Below are 19516 nucleotides of genomic sequence, written 5' to 3'. Positions count from 1 at the left end.
GGTGTCTGTTCCCTAATTCTTAGATTACCAGACTTAATAAAAAGGGGCATATTCGATTTCGATAATTCAACCATAGAATGTAGTTTCACGTACTTGTGTCTATTTTGTAAATCATTTATAAAACCTGCATGTATTCTCATCCCAAAAATATTAGATTTTAAAAGTGGGACTATAACTCACTTTCACAGATTTTTACTTCGTCGGGAAGTAAGACTTGGCCACTGGTTGATTCACGAACCTATAACAATATATACATATATATCAAAGTATGTTCAAAATATATTTACAACACTTTTAATATATTTTGATGTTTTAAGTTTATTAAGTCAGCTGTCCTTGTTAGTAACCTACAACTAGTTGTCCACAGTTAGATGTACAGAAATAAATCGATAAATATTATCTTGAATCAATCCACGACCCAGTGTATACGTATCTCAGTATTGATCACAACTCAAACTATATATATTTTGGAATCAACCTCAACCCTGTATAGCTAACTCCAACATTCACATATAGAGTGTCTATGGTTGTTCCGAAATATATATAGATGTGTCGACATGATAGGTCGAAACATTGTATACGTGTCTATGGTATCTCAAGATTACATAATATATAATACAAGTTGATTAAGTTATGGTTGGAATAGATTTGTTACCAATTTTCACGTAGCTAAAATGAGAAAAATTATCCAATCTTGTTTTACCCATAACTTCTTCATTTTAAATCCGTTTTGAGTGAATCAAATTGCTATGGTTTCATATTGAACTCTATTTTATGAATCTAAACAAAAAAAGTATTGGTTTCTAGTGGGAAAAATAAGTTACAAGTCGTTTTTGTAAAGGTAGTCATTTCAGTCGAAAGAACGACGTCTAGATGACCATTTTAGAAAACATACTTCCACTTTGAGTTTAACCATAATTTTTGGATATAGTTTTATGTTCATAATAAAAATCATTTTCTCAGAATAACAACTTTTAAATCAAAGTTTATCATAGTTTTTAATTAACTAACCCAAAACAGCCCGCGGTGTTACTACGACGGCGTAAATCCGGTTTTACGGTGTTTTTCGTGTTTCCAGGTTTTAAATCATTAAGTTAGCATATCATATAGATATAGAACATGTTTTTAGTTGATTTTAAAAGTCAAGTTAGAAGGATTAACTTTTGTTTGCGAACAAGTTTAGAATTAACTAAACTATGTTCTAGTGATTACAAGTTTAAACCTTCGAATAAGATAGCTTTATATGTATGAATCGAATGATGTTATGAACATCATTACTACCTTAAGTTCCTTGGATGAACCTACTGGAAAATAGAAAAATGGATCTAGCTTCAATGGATCCTTGGATGGCTCAAAGTTCTTGAAGCAAAATCATGACACGAAAACAAGTTCAAGTAAGATCATCACTTGAAATAAGATTGTTATAGTTATAGAAATTGAACCAAAGTTTGAATATGATTATTACCTTGTATTAGAATGATAACCTACTGTAAGAAACAAAGATTTCTTGAGGTTGGATGATCACCTTACAAGATTGGAAGTGAGCTAGCAAACTTGAAAGTATTCTTGATTTTATGAAACTAGAACTTTTGGAATTTATGAAGAACACTTAGAACTTGAAGATAGAACTTGAGAGAGTTCAATTAGATGAAGAAAATTGAAGAATGAAAGTGTTTGTAGGTGTTTTTGGTCGTTGGTGTATGGATTAGATATAAAGGATATGTAATTTTGTTTTCATGTAAATAAGTCATGAATGATTACTCATATTTTTGTAATCTTATGAGATATTTCATGCTAGTTGCCAAATGATGGTTCCCACATGTGTTAGGTGACTCACATGGGCTGCTAAGAGCTGATCATTGGAGTGTATATACCAATAGTACATACATCTAAAAGCTGTGTATTGTACGAGTACGAATACGGGTGCATACGAGTAGAATTGTTGATGAAACTGAACGAGAATGTAATTGTAAGCATTTTTGTTAAGTAGAAGTATTTTGATAAGTGTATTGAAGTCTTTCAAAAGTGTATAAATACATATTAAAACACTACATGTATATACATTTTAACTGAGTCGTTAAGTCATCGTTAGTCGTTACATGTAAGTGTTGTTTTGAAACCTTTAGGTTAACGATCTTGTTAAATGTTGTTAACCCAATGTTTATAATATCAAAAGAGATTTTAAATTATTATATTATCATGATATTATGATGTACGAATATCTCTTAATATGATATATATACATTAAATGTCGTTACAACGATAAACGTTACATATATGTCTCGTTTCAAAATCATTAAGTTAGTAGTCTTGTTTTTACATATGTAGTTCATTGTTAATATAATTAATGATATGTTTACTTATCATAATATCATGTTAACTATATATATAACCATATATATGTCATCATATAGTTTTTTACAAGTTTTAACGTTCGTGAATCACCGGTCAACTTGGGTGGTCAATTGTCTATATAAAACCTATTTCAATTAATCAAGTCTTAACAAGTTTGATTGCTTAACATGTTGGAAACATTTAATCATGTAAACATCAATCTCAATTAATATATATAAACATGGAAAAGTTCGGGTCACTACAGTACCTACCCGTTAAATAAATTTCGTCCCGAAATTTTAAGCTGTTGAAGGTGTTGACGAATCTTCTGGAAATAGATGCGGGTATTTCTTCTTCATTTGATCTTCACGCTCCCAGGTGAACTCGGGTCCTCTACGAGCATTCCATCGAACCTTAACAATTGGTATCTTGTTTTGCTTAAGTCTTTTAACCTCACGATCCATTATTTCGACGGGTTCTTCGATGAATTGAAGTTTTTCGTTGATTTGGATTTCATCTAACGGAATAGTGAGATCTTCTTTAGCAAAACATTTCTTCAAATTCGAGACGTGGAAAGTGTTATGTACAGCCGCGAGTTGTTGAGGTAACTCAAGTCGGTAAGCTACTGGTCCGACACGATCAATAATCTTGAATGGTCCAATATACCTTGGATTTAATTTCCCTCGTTTACCAAATCGAACAACGCCTTTCCAAGGTGAAACTTTAAGCATGACCATCTCTCCAATTTCAAATTCTATATCTTTTCTTTTAATGTCAGCGTAGCTCTTTTGTCGACTTTGGGCGGTTTTCAACCGTTGTTGAATTTGGATGATCTTCTCGGTAGTTTCTTGTATAATCTCCGGTCCCGTAATCTGTCTATCCCCCACCTCACTCCAACAAATCGGAGACCTGCACTTTCTACCATAAAGTGCTTCAAACGGCGCCATCTCAATGCTTGAATGGTAGCTGTTGTTGTAGGAAAATTCTGCTAACGGTAGATGTCGATCCCAACTGTTTCCGAAATCAATAACACATGCTCGTAGCATGTCTTCAAGCGTTTGTATCGTCCTTTCGCTCTGCCCATCAGTTTGTGGATGATAGGCAGTACTCATGTCTAGACGAGTTCCTAATGCTTGCTGTAATGTCTGCCAGAATCTTGAAATAAATCTGCCATCCCTATCAGAGATAATAGAGATTGGTATTCCATGTCTGGAGACGACTTCCTTCAAATACAGTCGTGCTAACTTCTCCATCTTGTCATCTTCTCTTATTGGTAGGAAGTGTGCTGATTTGGTGAGACGATCAACTATTACCCAAATAGTATCAAAACCACTTGCAGTCCTTGGCAATTTAGTGATGAAATCCATGGTAATGTTTTCCCATTTCCATTCCGGGATTTCGGGTTGTTGAAGTAGACCTGATGGTTTTTGATGCTCAGCTTTGACCTTAGAACACGTCAAACATTCTCCTACGTATTTAGCAACATCGGCTTTCATACCCGGCCACCAAAAATGTTTCTTGAGATCCTTGTACATCTTCCCCGTTCCAGGATGTATTGAGTATCTGGTTTTATGAACTTCTCTAAGTACCATTTCTCTCATATCTCCAAATTTTGGTACCCAAATCCTTTCAGCCCTATACCGAGTTCCGTCTTCCCGAATATTAAGATGCTTCTCCGATCCTTTGGGTATTTCATCCTTTAAATTTCCCTCTTTTAAAACTCCTTGTTGCGCCTCCTTTATTTGAGTAGTAATGTTATTATGAATCATTATATTCATAGATTTTACTCGAATGGGTTCTCTGTCCTTCCTGCTCAAGGCATCGGCTACCACATTTGCCTTCCCCGGGTGGTAACGAATCTCAAAGTCGTAATCATTCAACAATTCAATCCACCTACGCTGCCTCATATTCAGTTGTTTCTGATTAAATATGTGTTGAAGACTTTTGTGGTCGGTATATATAATACTTTTGACCCCATATAAGTAGTGCCTCCAAGTCTTTAATGCAAAAACAACCGCGCCTAATTCCAAATCATGCGTCGTATAATTTTGTTCGTGAATCTTCAATTGTGTAGACGCATAAGCAATCACCTTCGTTCGTTGCATTAATACACAACCGAGACCTTGCTTTGATGCATCACAATAAATCACAAAATCATCATTCCCTTCAGGCAATGACAATATAGGTGCCGTAGTTAGCTTTTTCTTCAATAACTGAAACGCTTTCTCTTGTTCATCATTCCATTCAAATTTCTTCCCTTTATGCGTTAATGCAGTCAAGGGTTTTGCTATTCTGGAAAAGTCTTGGATGAACCTTCTGTAGTAACCAGCTAGTCCTAAAAACTGGCGTATGTGTTTCGGAGTTTTCGGGGTTTCCCACTTTTCAACAGTTTCTATCTTTGCCGGATCCACCTTAATACCTTCTTTGTTCACTATGTGACCGAGGAATTGAACTTCTTCCAACCAAAATGCACACTTTGAAAACTTAGTGTACAATTCTTCCTTCCTCAATACTTCTAACACCTTTCTCAAATGTTCACCGTGTTCTTGGTCATTCTTTGAGTAAATAAGTATGTCATCAATGAAAACAATGACAAACTTGTCAAGGTATGGTCCACACACTCGGTTCATAAGGTCCATGAACACAGCTGGTGCATTAGTTAAACCAAACGGCATGACCATAAACTCGTAATGACCGTAACGTGTTCTGAAAGCAGTCTTTGGAATATCATCTTCTTTCACCCGCATTTGATGATACCCGGAACGTAAGTCAATCTTTGAATAAACAGACGAGCCTTGTAGTTGATCAAATAAGTCGTCGATTCTCGGTAGTGGGTAGCGATTCTTGATGGTAAGTTTGTTCAACTCTCGGTAGTCGATACACAACCTGAATGTACCATCTTTCTTCTTGACAAACAAAACAGGAGCTCCCCACGGTGATGTGCTTGGTCGAATGAAACCACGCTCTAAAAGTTCTTGTAATTGGCTTTGCAGTTCTTTCATCTCACTGGGTGCGAGTCTATAAGGAGCACGAGCTATTGGTGCAGCTCCTGGTACAAGATCTATTTGAAATTCAACGGATCGATGTGGGGGTAATCCCGGTAATTCTTTCGGAAATACATCGGGAAATTCTTTTGCGACGGGAACATCATTGATGCTCTTTTCTTCAGTTTGTACTTTCTCGACGTGTGCTAAAACAGCATAGCAACCTTTTCTTATTAGTTTTTGTGCCTTCAAATTACTAATAAGATGTAGCTTCGTGTTGCCCTTTTCTCCGTACACCATTAAGGGTTTTCCTTTTTCTCGTATAATGCGGATTGCATTTTTGTAACAAACGATCTCTGCTTTCACTTCTTTCAACCAGTCCATACCGATTATCACATCAAAACTCCCTAACTCTACTGGTATCAAATCAATCTTAAATGTTTCGCTAACCAGTTTAATTTCTCGATTCCGACATATATTATCTGCTGAAATTAATTTACCATTTGCTAATTCGAGTAAAAATTTACTATCCAAAGGCGTCAATGGACAACTTAATTTAGCACAAAAATCTCTACTCATATAGCTTCTATCCGCACCCGAATCAAATAAAACGTAAGCAGATTTATTGTCAATAAGAAACGTACCCGTAACAAGCTCCGGGTCTTCCTGTGCCTCTGCCGCATTAATATTGAAAACTCTTCCGCGGCCTTGTCCATTCGTGTTCTCCTGGTTCGGGCAATTTCTAATAATGTGGCCCGGTTTTCCACATTTATAACAAACTACATTGGCATAGCTTGCTCCGACACTACTTGCTCCGCCATTACTCGTTCCGACACCATTTGTTCCTTTTGTTCTATTAACCCCTGGTCCGTAGACCTCACACTTCGCCGCGCTATGACCATTTCTTTTACACTTGTTGCAAAATTTGGTGCAGAACCCCGAGTGATACTTTTCACACCTTTGGCATAGCTGTTTCTGATTGTTGTTGTTGTTGCGGTTATTATTGTTGTTGGGATGATTGTTGTAGTTGCTGTTATTGTTGTTGTTGTTGTTGTTGTTGTTGAGCCGTTTGTTGTAGTTGCGATTGATGTTGCGATTGTTGTTGTTGTTGTATTGGTGATTCTTATCACCATTTTCCTCCCACTTTCTTTTGACTTGCTTCACATTGGCCTCTTCAGCAGTCTGTTCTTTAATTCTTTCTTCAATCTGGTTCACTAGTTTGTGAGCCATTCTACATGCCTGTTGTATGGAGGCGGGCTCGTGTGAACTTATATCTTCTTGGATTCTTTCCGGTAATCCTTTCACAAACGCGTCGATCTTCTCTTCCTCATCTTCGAATGCTCCCGGACACAATAGGCACAATTCTGTGAATCGTCTTTCGTACGTGGTAATATCAAATCCTTGGGTTCGTAACCCTCTAAGTTCTGTCTTGAGCTTATTGACCTCGGTTCTGGGACGGTACTTCTCGTTCATCAAGTGCTTGAATGCTGACCACGGTAGTGCGTACGCATCGTCTTGTCCCACTTGCTCTAGATAGGTATTCCACCATGTTAACGCAGAACCTGTGAAGGTATGCGTAGCGTACTTCACTTTGTCTTCTTCAGTACACTTACTTATGGCAAACACCGATTCGACCTTCTCGGTCCACCGTTTCAATCCGATCGGTCCTTCGGTTCCATCAAATTCCAAAGGTTTGCAGGCAGTGAATTCTTTGTAGGTGCATCCTACACGATTTCCTGTACTGCTAGATCCAAGGTTATTGTTGGTATGTAGCGCAGCCTGTACTGCGGCTATGTTTGAAGCTAGAAAAGTACGGAATTCCTCTTCATTCATATTCACGGTGTGTCGAGTAGTCGGTGCCATTTCCTTCAAAATAGTTAAATGGAACAAGTTAATCATACAGAATATTAAGAGTAGTTAATAGTATTTCGTAGCATAATATGAACTCATTTATAAAAGCTTTTTCTTCATATTAGCGTTTTATAAGTTTAAATTCGGGTAGTACCTACCCGTTAAGTTCATACTTAGTAGCTAATATACAATTCAACTACTACAATTCTATATGAAAAACTGATTATAATAATATTTCGCGTTCAAACTTTTATACAATATTTTACAAACTTACAATACCGCTTATTTTACATAAAGCATGAAATATAGCACACAATAAATTTGATACAAGATAGTTGTGAAGATAATTCTAGCTAATACACAAGTCGTTCAGCAAAGGCAATAAAGACACGTAATTCATACGTCCAGAAACAAGTCATGCATTCTGGTTTTACTAGGACTACTTCCCATCCTTGGTCTTGTGCAACATAACCGTTATGGCCGTTGATAAGACAGCGTGTTGTAACGTCATCAAAGGGACGAGGGTTCCGTAATGTCCAACAGTCCCGTAACAATCTAAAAACCTCATTTCTTACCCCAATTACCGACTCCGTCACTTGTGGAAATGTTTTGTTTAATAGTTGTAGCCCGATGTTCTTGTTCTCACTTTGGTGAGAAGCGAACATTACTAATCCGTAAGCATAACATGCTTCTTTATGTTGCATGTTAGCCGCTTTTTCTAAATCACGAAGTCCAATATTCGGATATATTGAGTCAAAATAATTTCTTAACCCGTTGCGTAAAATAGCATTTGGGTTCCCCGCAATATATGCGTCAAAGTAAACACATCGTAACTTATGGGTTTCCCAATGTGATATCCCCCATCTTTCAAACGAAAGTCTCTTATAAACCAAGACATTCTTGGAACGTTCTTCAAATGTCTTACAAACTGATCTCGCCTTAAATAGTTGTGCCGAAGAATTCTGACCGACTCTAGACAAGATTTCATCAATCATGTCTCCGGGTAGGTCTCTTAAAATATTGGGTTGTCTATCCATTTTGTGTTTTTATACTGTAAAATAGACAAGAGTTAGATTCATAAAAAAAAATACTTATTAATACAAGCAATTTTTACATATATCATAAAGCATAAGCACACTATATTACATATATTACACCACACGAATACAACTATCTTATTCCGACTCGCTTGTTTCTTCTTCTTCGGTTTTGGTTCGTTTTGCCAAGTTTCTAGGGATATATGATGTTCCCCTAATACGAGCCGTAATTTTCCACATTGGTTTAGAAAAACCTGGTGGTTTAGAGGTTCCCGGGTCATTGTTACAACTTAAGGACTTCGGGGGTTGACGATACATATAAAGTTCATCGGGGTTGGAATTAGACTTCTCTATTTTTATGCCCTTTCCCTTATTATTTTCTTTTGCCTTTTTAAATTCAGTTGGGGTAATTTCTATAACATTATCGGAATTCTCGTCGGAATCCGATTCATCGGAGAATTGGTAATCCTCCCAATATTTTGCTTCCTTGGCGGAAACACCATTGACCATAATTAACCTTGGTCGGTTGGTTGAGGATTTTCTTTTACTTAACCGTTTTATTATTTCCCCCACCGGTTCTATTTCTTCATCCGGTTCCGATTCTTCTTCCGGTTCCGATTCTTCTTCCGGTTCCGACTCTCCTTCCGGTTCCTCTTCGGGAACTTGTGAATCAGTCCACGAATCATTCCAATTTACATTTGACTCTTCATTATTATTAGGTGAGTCAATGGGACTTGTTCTAGAGGTAGACATCTATCACATAATATCAAACGCGTTAAGAGATTAATATATCACATAATATTCACATGTTAAAAATATATAGTTTCCAACAAAATTTGTTAAGCAATCATTTTTCAAGTAAACACGGTCGAAGTCCAGACTCACTAATGCATCCTAACAAACTCGATAAGACACACTAATGCAAAATTCTGGTTCTCTAAGACCAACGCTCGGATACCAACTGAAATGTCCCGTTCTTATTGATTAAAAACGTTCCATATTAATTGATTTCGTTGCGAGGTTTTGACCTCTATATGAGACGTTTTTCAAAGACTGCATTCATTTTAAAACAAACCATAACCTTTATTTCATCAATAAAGGTTTAAAAAGCTTTACGTAGATTATCAAATAATGATAATCTAAAATATCCTGTTTACACACGACCATTACATAATGGTTTACAATACAAATATGTTACAACAAAATAAGTTTCTTGAATGCAGTTTTTACACAATATCATACAAGCATGGACTACAAATCTCGTCCTTATTTAAGTATGCGACAGCGGAAGCTCTTAATAATCACCTGAGAATAAACATGCTTAAAACGTCAACAAAAATGTTGGTGAGTTATAGGTTTAACCTATATATATCAAATCATAATAATAGACCACAAGATTTCATATTTCAATACACATCCCCTACATAGAGATAAAAATCATTCATATGGTGAACACCTGGTAACCGACATTAACAAGATGCATATATAAGAATATCCCCATCATTCCGGGACACCCTTCGGATATGATATAAATTTCGAAGTACTAAAGCATCCGGTACTTTGGATGGGGTTTGTTAGGCCCAATAGATCTATCTTTAGGATTCGCGTCAATTAGGGTGTCTGTTCCCTAATTCTTAGATTACCAGACTTAATAAAAAGGGGCATATTCGATTTCGATAATTCAACCATAGAATGTAGTTTCACGTACTTGTGTCTATTTTGTAAATCATTTATAAAACCTGCATGTATTCTCATCCCAAAAATATTAGATTTTAAAAGTGGGACTATAACTCACTTTCACAGATTTTTACTTCGTCGGGAAGTAAGACTTGGCCACCGGTTGATTCACGAACCTATAACAATATATACATATATATCAAAGTATGTTCAAAATATATTTACAACACTTTTAATATATTTTGATGTTTTAAGTTTATTAAGTCAGCTGTCCTTGTTAGTAACCTACAACTAGTTGTCCACAGTTAGATGTACAGAAATAAATCGATAAATATTATCTTGAATCAATCCACGACCCAGTGTATACGTATCTCAGTATTGATCACAACTCAAACTATATATATTTTGGAATCAACCTCAACCCTGTATAGCTAACTCCAACATTCACATATAGAGTGTCTATGGTTGTTCCGAAATATATATAGATGTGTCGACATGATAGGTCGAAACATTGTATACGTGTCTATGGTATCTCAAGATTACATAATATATAATACAAGTTGATTAAGTTATGGTTGGAATAGATTTGTTACCAATTTTCACGTAGCTAAAATGAGAAAAATTATCCAATCTTGTTTTACCCATAACTTCTTCATTTTAAATCCGTTTTGAGTGAATCAAATTGCTATGGTTTCATATTGAACTCTATTTTATGAATCTAAACAAAAAAAGTATTGGTTTCTAGTGGGAAAAATAAGTTACAAGTCGTTTTTGTAAAGGTAGTCATTTCAGTCGAAAGAACGACGTCTAGATGACCATTTTAGAAAACATACTTCCACTTTGAGTTTAACCATAATTTTTGGATATAGTTTTATGTTCATAATAAAAATCATTTTCTCAGAATAAAAACTTTTAAATCAAAGTTTATCATAGTTTTTAATTAACTAACCCAAAACAGCCCGCGGTGTTACTACGACGGCGTAAATCCGGTTTTACGGTGTTTTTCGTGTTTCCAGGTTTTAAATCATTAAGTTAGCATATCATATAGATATAGAACATGTTTTTAGTTGATTTTAAAAGTCAAGTTAGAAGGATTAACTTTTGTTTGCGAACAAGTTTAGAATTAACTAAACTATGTTCTAGTGATTACAAGTTTAAACCTTCGAATAAGATAGCTTTATATGTATGAATCGAATGATGTTATGAACATCATTACTACCTTAAGTTCCTTGGATGAACCTACTGGAAAATAGAAAAATGGATCTAGCTTCAATGGATCCTTGGATGGCTCAAAGTTCTTGAAGCAAAATCATGACACGAAAACAAGTTCAAGTAAGATCATCACTTGAAATAAGATTGTTATAGTTATAGAAATTGAACCAAAGTTTGAATATGATTATTACCTTGTATTAGAATGATAACCTACTGTAAGAAACAAAGATTTCTTGAGGTTGGATGATCACCTTACAAGATTGGAAGTGAGCTAGCAAACTTGAAAGTATTCTTGATTTTATGAAACTAGAACTTTTGGAATTTATGAAGAACACTTAGAACTTGAAGATAGAACTTGAGAGAGTTCAATTAGATGAAGAAAATTGAAGAATGAAAGTGTTTGTAGGTGTTTTTGGTCGTTGGTGTATGGATTAGATATAAAGGATATGTAATTTTGTTTTCATGTAAATAAGTCATGAATGATTACTCATATTTTTGTAATCTTATGAGATATTTCATGCTAGTTGCCAAATGATGGTTCCCACATGTGTTAGGTGACTCACATGGGCTGCTAAGAGCTGATCATTGGAGTGTATATACCAATAGTACATACATCTAAAAGCTGTGTATTGTACGAGTACGAATACGGGTGCATACGAGTAGAATTGTTGATGAAACTGAACGAGAATGTAATTGTAAGCATTTTTGTTAAGTAGAAGTATTTTGATAAGTGTATTGAAGTCTTTCAAAAGTGTATAAATACATATTAAAACACTACATGTATATACATTTTAACTGAGTCGTTAAGTCATCGTTAGTCGTTACATGTAAGTGTTGTTTTGAAACCTTTAGGTTAACGATCTTGTTAAATGTTGTTAACCCAATGTTTATAATATCAAAAGAGATTTTAAATTATTATATTATCATGATATTATGATGTACGAATATCTCTTAATATGATATATATACATTAAATGTCGTTACAACGATAAACGTTACATATATGTCTCGTTTCAAAATCATTAAGTTAGTAGTCTTGTTTTTACATATGTAGTTCATTGTTAATATAATTAATGATATGTTTACTTATCATAATATCATGTTAACTATATATATAACCATATATATGTCATCATATAGTTTTTTACAAGTTTTAACGTTCGTGAATCACCGGTCAACTTGGGTGGTCAATTGTCTATATAAAACCTATTTCAATTAATCAAGTCTTAACAAGTTTGATTGCTTAACATGTTGGAAACATTTAATCATGTAAACATCAATCTCAATTAATATATATAAACATGGAAAAGTTCGGGTCACTACAATTTTGACTTCAAAACTGTGTTAGAATATCAAATGTATGTTAACGATTACAATCTGTGTTCAAACCCTTCGAAAATTTCTGAAGACACTTCGAATGATGAGCAATCGAGATGATGATCCAACCACATGTGACCCACAGTTATGTACCTGAAAAACTCTTGAAACCAAAGTAAAAGTTTAAACAACGTATCCGCGTCAGATTCTTTGGCATTTATTAGCAAAAATAACTTTGCGACTCCTATTCAAAGTAGCCAGTTTTGTCACTGCTCCAGCAAGTCAACTTCGACTTTTCAGTCAGGCTAACCTTATTATAACCTTGAGATATACACCATCGTTACCAGGGAACCTTTTACATTCCACCACATTATTAGCAGATGTACCAACAACTTCATTACCCTTTGACTTTAGCCTCTCTAAAAAGTCATTATAATTATTCATTAAAACCCCATCATTTACTCATTCGCATCTTGTAATGAGAATTGCCATACGAATCATTGGGAATTAGCAATCAGTATTTTAAAATCTCGCAGCATGTCTACGCCAACAGTTATATGTGTATATATAACGTCTATCTTCTGGACTTAATTTGAATGTGAAGTTTCTGAAAAACACTCCGAACTACGAATTGGTTCTCCGAAAATGGAGAAAATGCTGATGAAGCAGCAAAAACTATAAACGACTTTAAACGGTAAAAGCTGGATGATAATGATGAAGTGTGCTGGCAAAGCGCAGAAAAAGAGAAGTTTTAGAACTGGAAAACGGATTGAGCAAAGTAGGAAGGAGGCTGTGGACAAATTACAAAGACTGAACCTGACTTCAAAGGATCCAAATGATTCAGTACCTGCTGAAGTCATTAACGAATACCTTGCTCATGACTCTAAACCCCTGCGGACAATATTCTTCATCGTCCTCTGATATTAGAAATTCTAAAATATCATCATATCTTTCATTATAAATATCCTCCATATTTCTGAAGATATTTTCTTAATTTTTCTTATTTGAAATCATTTACCTCTTCGCGCTATTTGTATTACCTCATAAAAGAAACTATTTTAGTTTCTAAATTCTGAAACATTCAAGTTTAAAATAGGAATATTTTGAAGTAGTGTTGGGAACTGAAGCATGAATTAGTATAATATAATGACACTTGATCAATGGGATTATATTACAATAAGTCATGCTGAGTTTCTAAATAGAACGTGATGATTCACAGATCATAACATCATCATGTGCCATGTTATACGACTCTTGTATTCTATTTAACCTCTAAAATATCAAGAAAATATTTCTTGATGATTCGGCCTTTTCCAAGGTATTCTAGTAATTTGATAAGTCAAGATCATGCCATCACAATTTTCTTCCTAGAACATTAACAATGTTCATTCCGAAATTCATATCTGTGAATTTTGGACCATTACAAGCGGTGCTTAATCGCAAGAAGAAGAAACGAAAGGACAAAACTCCGAAATAGAAATTGAGGTATAAATTGCAGCAAATAAAAGAGAGCATTAACTGTGAATGATAATGATTATAGAAGATAGAAGCAGAGACTTTGAAATATAAGGGAACATATAAAGTCCAACGACAAACCAGAAATTATAAACCATATATATCGATGCATATAGCAATATAAAGACACGGGAGAACTAGAAACACTATAAACCCAAGAGTATAGTAGAAGTAAATAGATTCTTCCGGCGGTAGATGAAAAAGAAGAATGACCGATATGAAAGTTAGAAGTATATCGAGAATCAGAACTGGATGGAGCATATTGATGAATACTTTAAAATATGAGTTAAGGGGGAAAGAATAGAAGGTGATGAAACATGACTAGGAACTTAGAAATCAATACATTTAACTTACATAATGGCGGAATAAGTGAATCAAACCCTCTAATGAATAGGTTAATTTTTTTTTGATTAATTTAGTCAAACCACAACTAAATCAAGTGTGATTAGATCAACACCTAGAGCTATTATTCACCACCTGGGTGATTTGGACTGAGAGAGAATCAGAGGAGCTCACTAGATCTGAGTGTGTGTAACAAATGATAGGCTTAACCTAAAATGAAGAACATAAGACTTTATATACCCCTGCTGTTGACTCACCCATACGATTCATTCATCACACGTACGATTTGGCTTCATCAACCGTACGGGTGATCACTCACTCGTGTCTTCTCATTTAGGTTGTAATTGTGACTTAGCTCAGCATCAACCGTGCGTATGAGCCTGTCAGCCGTACTAGTGGGGCTTCACTCGTACGTCTGACTAAGTCTAACATAGTAAAACATCTAAATCTCGTTCCTGCAGTTCCTGTAACCACATACAAACACGGATAGGATAATAACGAGCAATCATGGTGGCCTGTAAACTGTTGTACCTGCAATGGACGTGGGTAGATGTCTAGGGACTTGCATAAAATGCATCAACAGAAGGTGTGAGTTGTAAGGAAACGAAGGAGGTGAATTTATAAGAAAATCTCCGATAGAACAATTAAAATGGACGATCGCATTTAAAGCGGATCCTAATTCACTTGATTACCGGAGAGTCAAATCTTATTAGGAAGATTTTCTTCAAATCCCTTGAAATCTGGGAATCAATCATATCTACGTCAAATGATAAGATGAATCTACACTTACTCATTTCACTATTCTATGTTAGCTTCATTCGTACTCTTCATATAAATGGATTGTTTATCCAAATTATTCGCTAATGATAAAACTCTAATTTTTAGCCCGTATGCATCATGAAAACATACTTATTATCATTCACGACCTTTCCACTCAAATTTCGGGACGAAATTTCTTTAACGGGTAGGTACTGTGACAACCTGGAAATTTCCAACCAAATTTAAACTTTAATCTTTATATGTTTCCGACACGATAAGCAATATTTGTTAAGTTAAATTTCAAGAATTTTAAACTATGTTCATACATTCATTCAACTTCAACCAAGTTCCAACGATTCACGAACCATTAAATGAATATGATTATATATGTATATGTGTATATATATTATAACTTGAAACGTAAACAAAATATTAGATTAAATACTTTATATGATTGTATCTGTTTCAAAATGTTTATTAATGGAATTAGAAGATAAGCTCAAATGATTGAATTATCAGATATATTGAATTATGATTACAAGTCTCTGTTGAAAGGCCCACGTTGATTTGAGAAATCTTTCCATTTTAACAATATTCGGAAAATGGTAAAGTGATTTATAAATAAGAACAAATTGTCAATCATTGAGAACTAGACAAAGGATAGTGGAAGATTGAATCTCATAAAGACTCGATTGATCTATTTAGTTTCAAACGTACAAAAACGTTTTCAGTTTAAAAAAGAACTTTATTATTAAAACGTATATAACTTTTATAAATATCTAGAACCACTTTTGACAACTCATTACTTAACTAGTATGATAAAGATAACGATATTTATATTTTATTTTATTAAATATATATAACGATTTAAATTAATATTATATATATTTATACACGTATTATACGTACATAGTTTTATACTTTTACTATACTTAAACTTTACCTTTACTTTATTTTTACTTTACTTTAACTTTAATAATTCACTTTAATAATTCATACTTTAATAATTCACTTTAATAATTCATACTTTAATAATTCACTTTAATAATTCATACTTTAATAATTTACTTTAATAATTCATACTTTAATAATTCACTTTAATAATTCATACTTTAATAATTCACTTTAATAATTTAAAAATCTATTATAAATAGAATTCAATAGATTTCATTATTTCATAGAAACTTGAAAATATTTTTCTCTAAACTCTCTCAATCGATTTACATATATATATTTACTTCGTATTATTTCAAGATATTATTAGTATACATAAAATATTACGACGGAGTGCTGTCCGACTGATTTTGAAATTGTTTTTCGAGTAGGATAGGATTAAGGAAATTATGGGTTATAGCTATGGAGGTGATTGAGTATGGTTCATGGGTATGCTCGTGAGGTCAATATAGTGTTTATCATTTCCGTTGCGTCTACGTACCTTTCCTGCAATATTGAATCTCAATATTGATACGTGAGTACTCATAATTTATCTTCTACATACTAATAGTGTATCCCTGACTAGTGCTCGAGTATTTAGGATTATGCATGCTTGTACTTTTGATATTGCCCTTAGACAGGTTAGGTTGAATCTTGAATTAGTTACACTTGCGGTTGAGATAAGGTATAAGATATGCATGTCCTTGGAAAGCTAGCAAAAAATTAAGAACTTTTCCTTTAGATATCGAATGGTTTCGATGAACGGATTAGAAGTTATAATCAATTGAATTTTCGATATTTTTATTAAAAATGATTATTATTATCATCGTTTTTATTGTCATTCTAGTTTTATCTTATTATTATCATTATTATTATCTTTATCAATAAAAGGGATTTATCATTAAAAATTGTTATTTTTTTTATTATTACTATCGTTATTATCGTTAAAGTTATAATTAGTATTATTATTATTATCCAATTATTATTATTATTATTATTATTATTATTATTATTAGTATTATTATTATTATTATCATTATTAATATATATATCATTATTTAAAAATGGTTATTGTTATTGTTATTATTATTATTACTATATTATCATTAAGATAATTATTAGTATTATCATTAATAATGTTATAGTAACTATCATTATTAATATTAGTGTAAATAAAAACAAATATTTGTAACACCTAATTATTTTGATTACTATTATTATCATTATTATGAACACGATATAAAAGACGATTAAAAGCTATTAAATGAAACGATTAGGAAATAATGAGTAAGAGTATCATGATGAAATTAAATTATTATAAGATAATCATTTAGATAAAATTATCGTTCTTATTATTTTTATCATTACTATTATTATTAAAAGTATCGTTAGTATTAAAACTATCATTTTAACAAAAATTATCATTTTAATAGAAATGTCATTGTTACTATAAAATATCATTATTATTATTATTATTTTAAATAGAATTATTATTTTAAAGATAATATTAAAAATTATCGTAAATATTAAAGTTATCATAATTAGAATTATCGTTTTATCATAATGTCATCTTAGTAATTATAAATATTGATATTTTTATAATAATAATTATTATTACAAAATAATACAACTTTTACTTACTATCATTATAGATATTATTTTATCAAATAAATATGTGATACAAACATATTTTACTACGTGTAATAACTTACTTTAATAATACCTATCATATTATCTTTATGATATTAAATGAAGCCTATAAATTTTATTACTTAATATATATAAAAGTATATTTTATTATATAAATTTAATATAAAATTTTATTTATTAATAAATAAATTATATTATTTACTCTAATAAATCTTTTAAAAATATTTAAAAATATAAAACGACGATATTTAAACTATATATTAATCATGTATAGATTTTTGGAAATTATTTTGAGTCAAATTTAGTTTTGTTGACTTTTGCATATTAGTCTCGAGCATTAGGATTGTGGTACACTATGACTTGACCTAATTTGTTAGATAAATATTGACCAACACATAAATATATATAATTAATTTAGGTTCGTGAATCCGAGGCCAACCTTGCACTTGTTCAATGACGTTATATGTATTTTTACTATGAAATACAGTATGGTGAGTTTCATTTGCTCCCTTTTTAAATGCTTTTGCAATATATATTTTTGGGACTGAGAATACATGCGCTGCTTTATAAATGTTTGACGATATAGACACAAGTAATTGAAACTACATTCTATGATTGAATTATCGAAATCGAATATGCCCCTTTTTATTAAAGTCTGGTAATCTAAGAATTAGGGAACATACCCTAATTGACGCGAATCCTAAAGATAGATCTATTGGGCCTAACAAACCCCATCCAAAGTACCGGATGCTTTAGTACTTCGAAATTTATATCATGTCCGAAGGAGGATCCCGGAATGATAGGGGATATTCTTATATGTATCTAGTTAATGTCGGTTACCAGGTGTTCACCATATGAATGATTATTTTTGTCTCTATGCATGGGACGTATATTTATGAGAACTGAAAATTAAATTCTTGTGGTCTATTAAAATGATGGAAATAAATGATTATGATAAACTAATGAACTCACCAACCTTTTGGTTGACACTTTAAAGCATGTTTATTCTCAGATGTTAAAGAAATCTTCCGCTGTGCATTTGCTCATTTTAAAGATATTACTTGGAGTCTTTCATAGCATATTTCGAAGAACGTTGCATTCGAGTCATTGAGTTCATTAAAGATTATTATTAAATCAATTTATAGTTGGATAGTGGATTTTATGAAATGGTATGCATGCCTGTCAATTTTCGATGTAAAGAAAGTTTGTCTTTTAAAAACGAATGCAATGTTTGTAAAATGTATCATATAGAGGTCAAATACCTCGCAATGTAATCAACTATTGTGAATCGTTTATAATGTATATGATGAAATTTCCCGTTCTTATTGATTAAAAACATTCCATATTAATTGATTTCGTTGCGAGGTTTTGACCTCTATATGAGACGTTTTTCAAAGACTGCATTCATTTTTAAAACAAACCATAACCTTTATTTCATAAATAAAGGTTTAAAAAGCTTTACGTAGATTATCAAATAATGATAATCTAAAATATCCTGTTTACACACGACCATTACATAATGGTTTACAATACAAATATGTTACATCGAAATCAGTTTCTTGAATGCAGTTTTTACACAATATCATACAAACATGGACTCCAAATCTTGTCCTTATTTTAGTATGCAACAGCGGAAGCTCTTAGTATTCACCTGAGAATAAACATGCTTTAAACGTCAACAAAAATGTTGGTGAGTTATAGGTTTAACCTATATATATCAAATCGTAACAATAGACCACAAGATTTCATATTTCAATACACATCCCATACATAGAGATAAAAATCATTCATATGGTGAACACCTGGTAACCGACATTAACAAGATGCATATATAAGAATATGCCCATCATTCCGGGACACCCTTCGGATATGATATAAATTTCGAAGTACTAAAGCATCCGGTAC

Source organism: Rutidosis leptorrhynchoides, chromosome 4, assembly GCF_046630445.1.
Source record: "Rutidosis leptorrhynchoides isolate AG116_Rl617_1_P2 chromosome 4, CSIRO_AGI_Rlap_v1, whole genome shotgun sequence".
Lineage (NCBI taxonomy): Eukaryota > Viridiplantae > Streptophyta > Magnoliopsida > Asterales > Asteraceae > Rutidosis > Rutidosis leptorrhynchoides.
Note: the sequence above shows the minus strand (reverse complement) of the source record.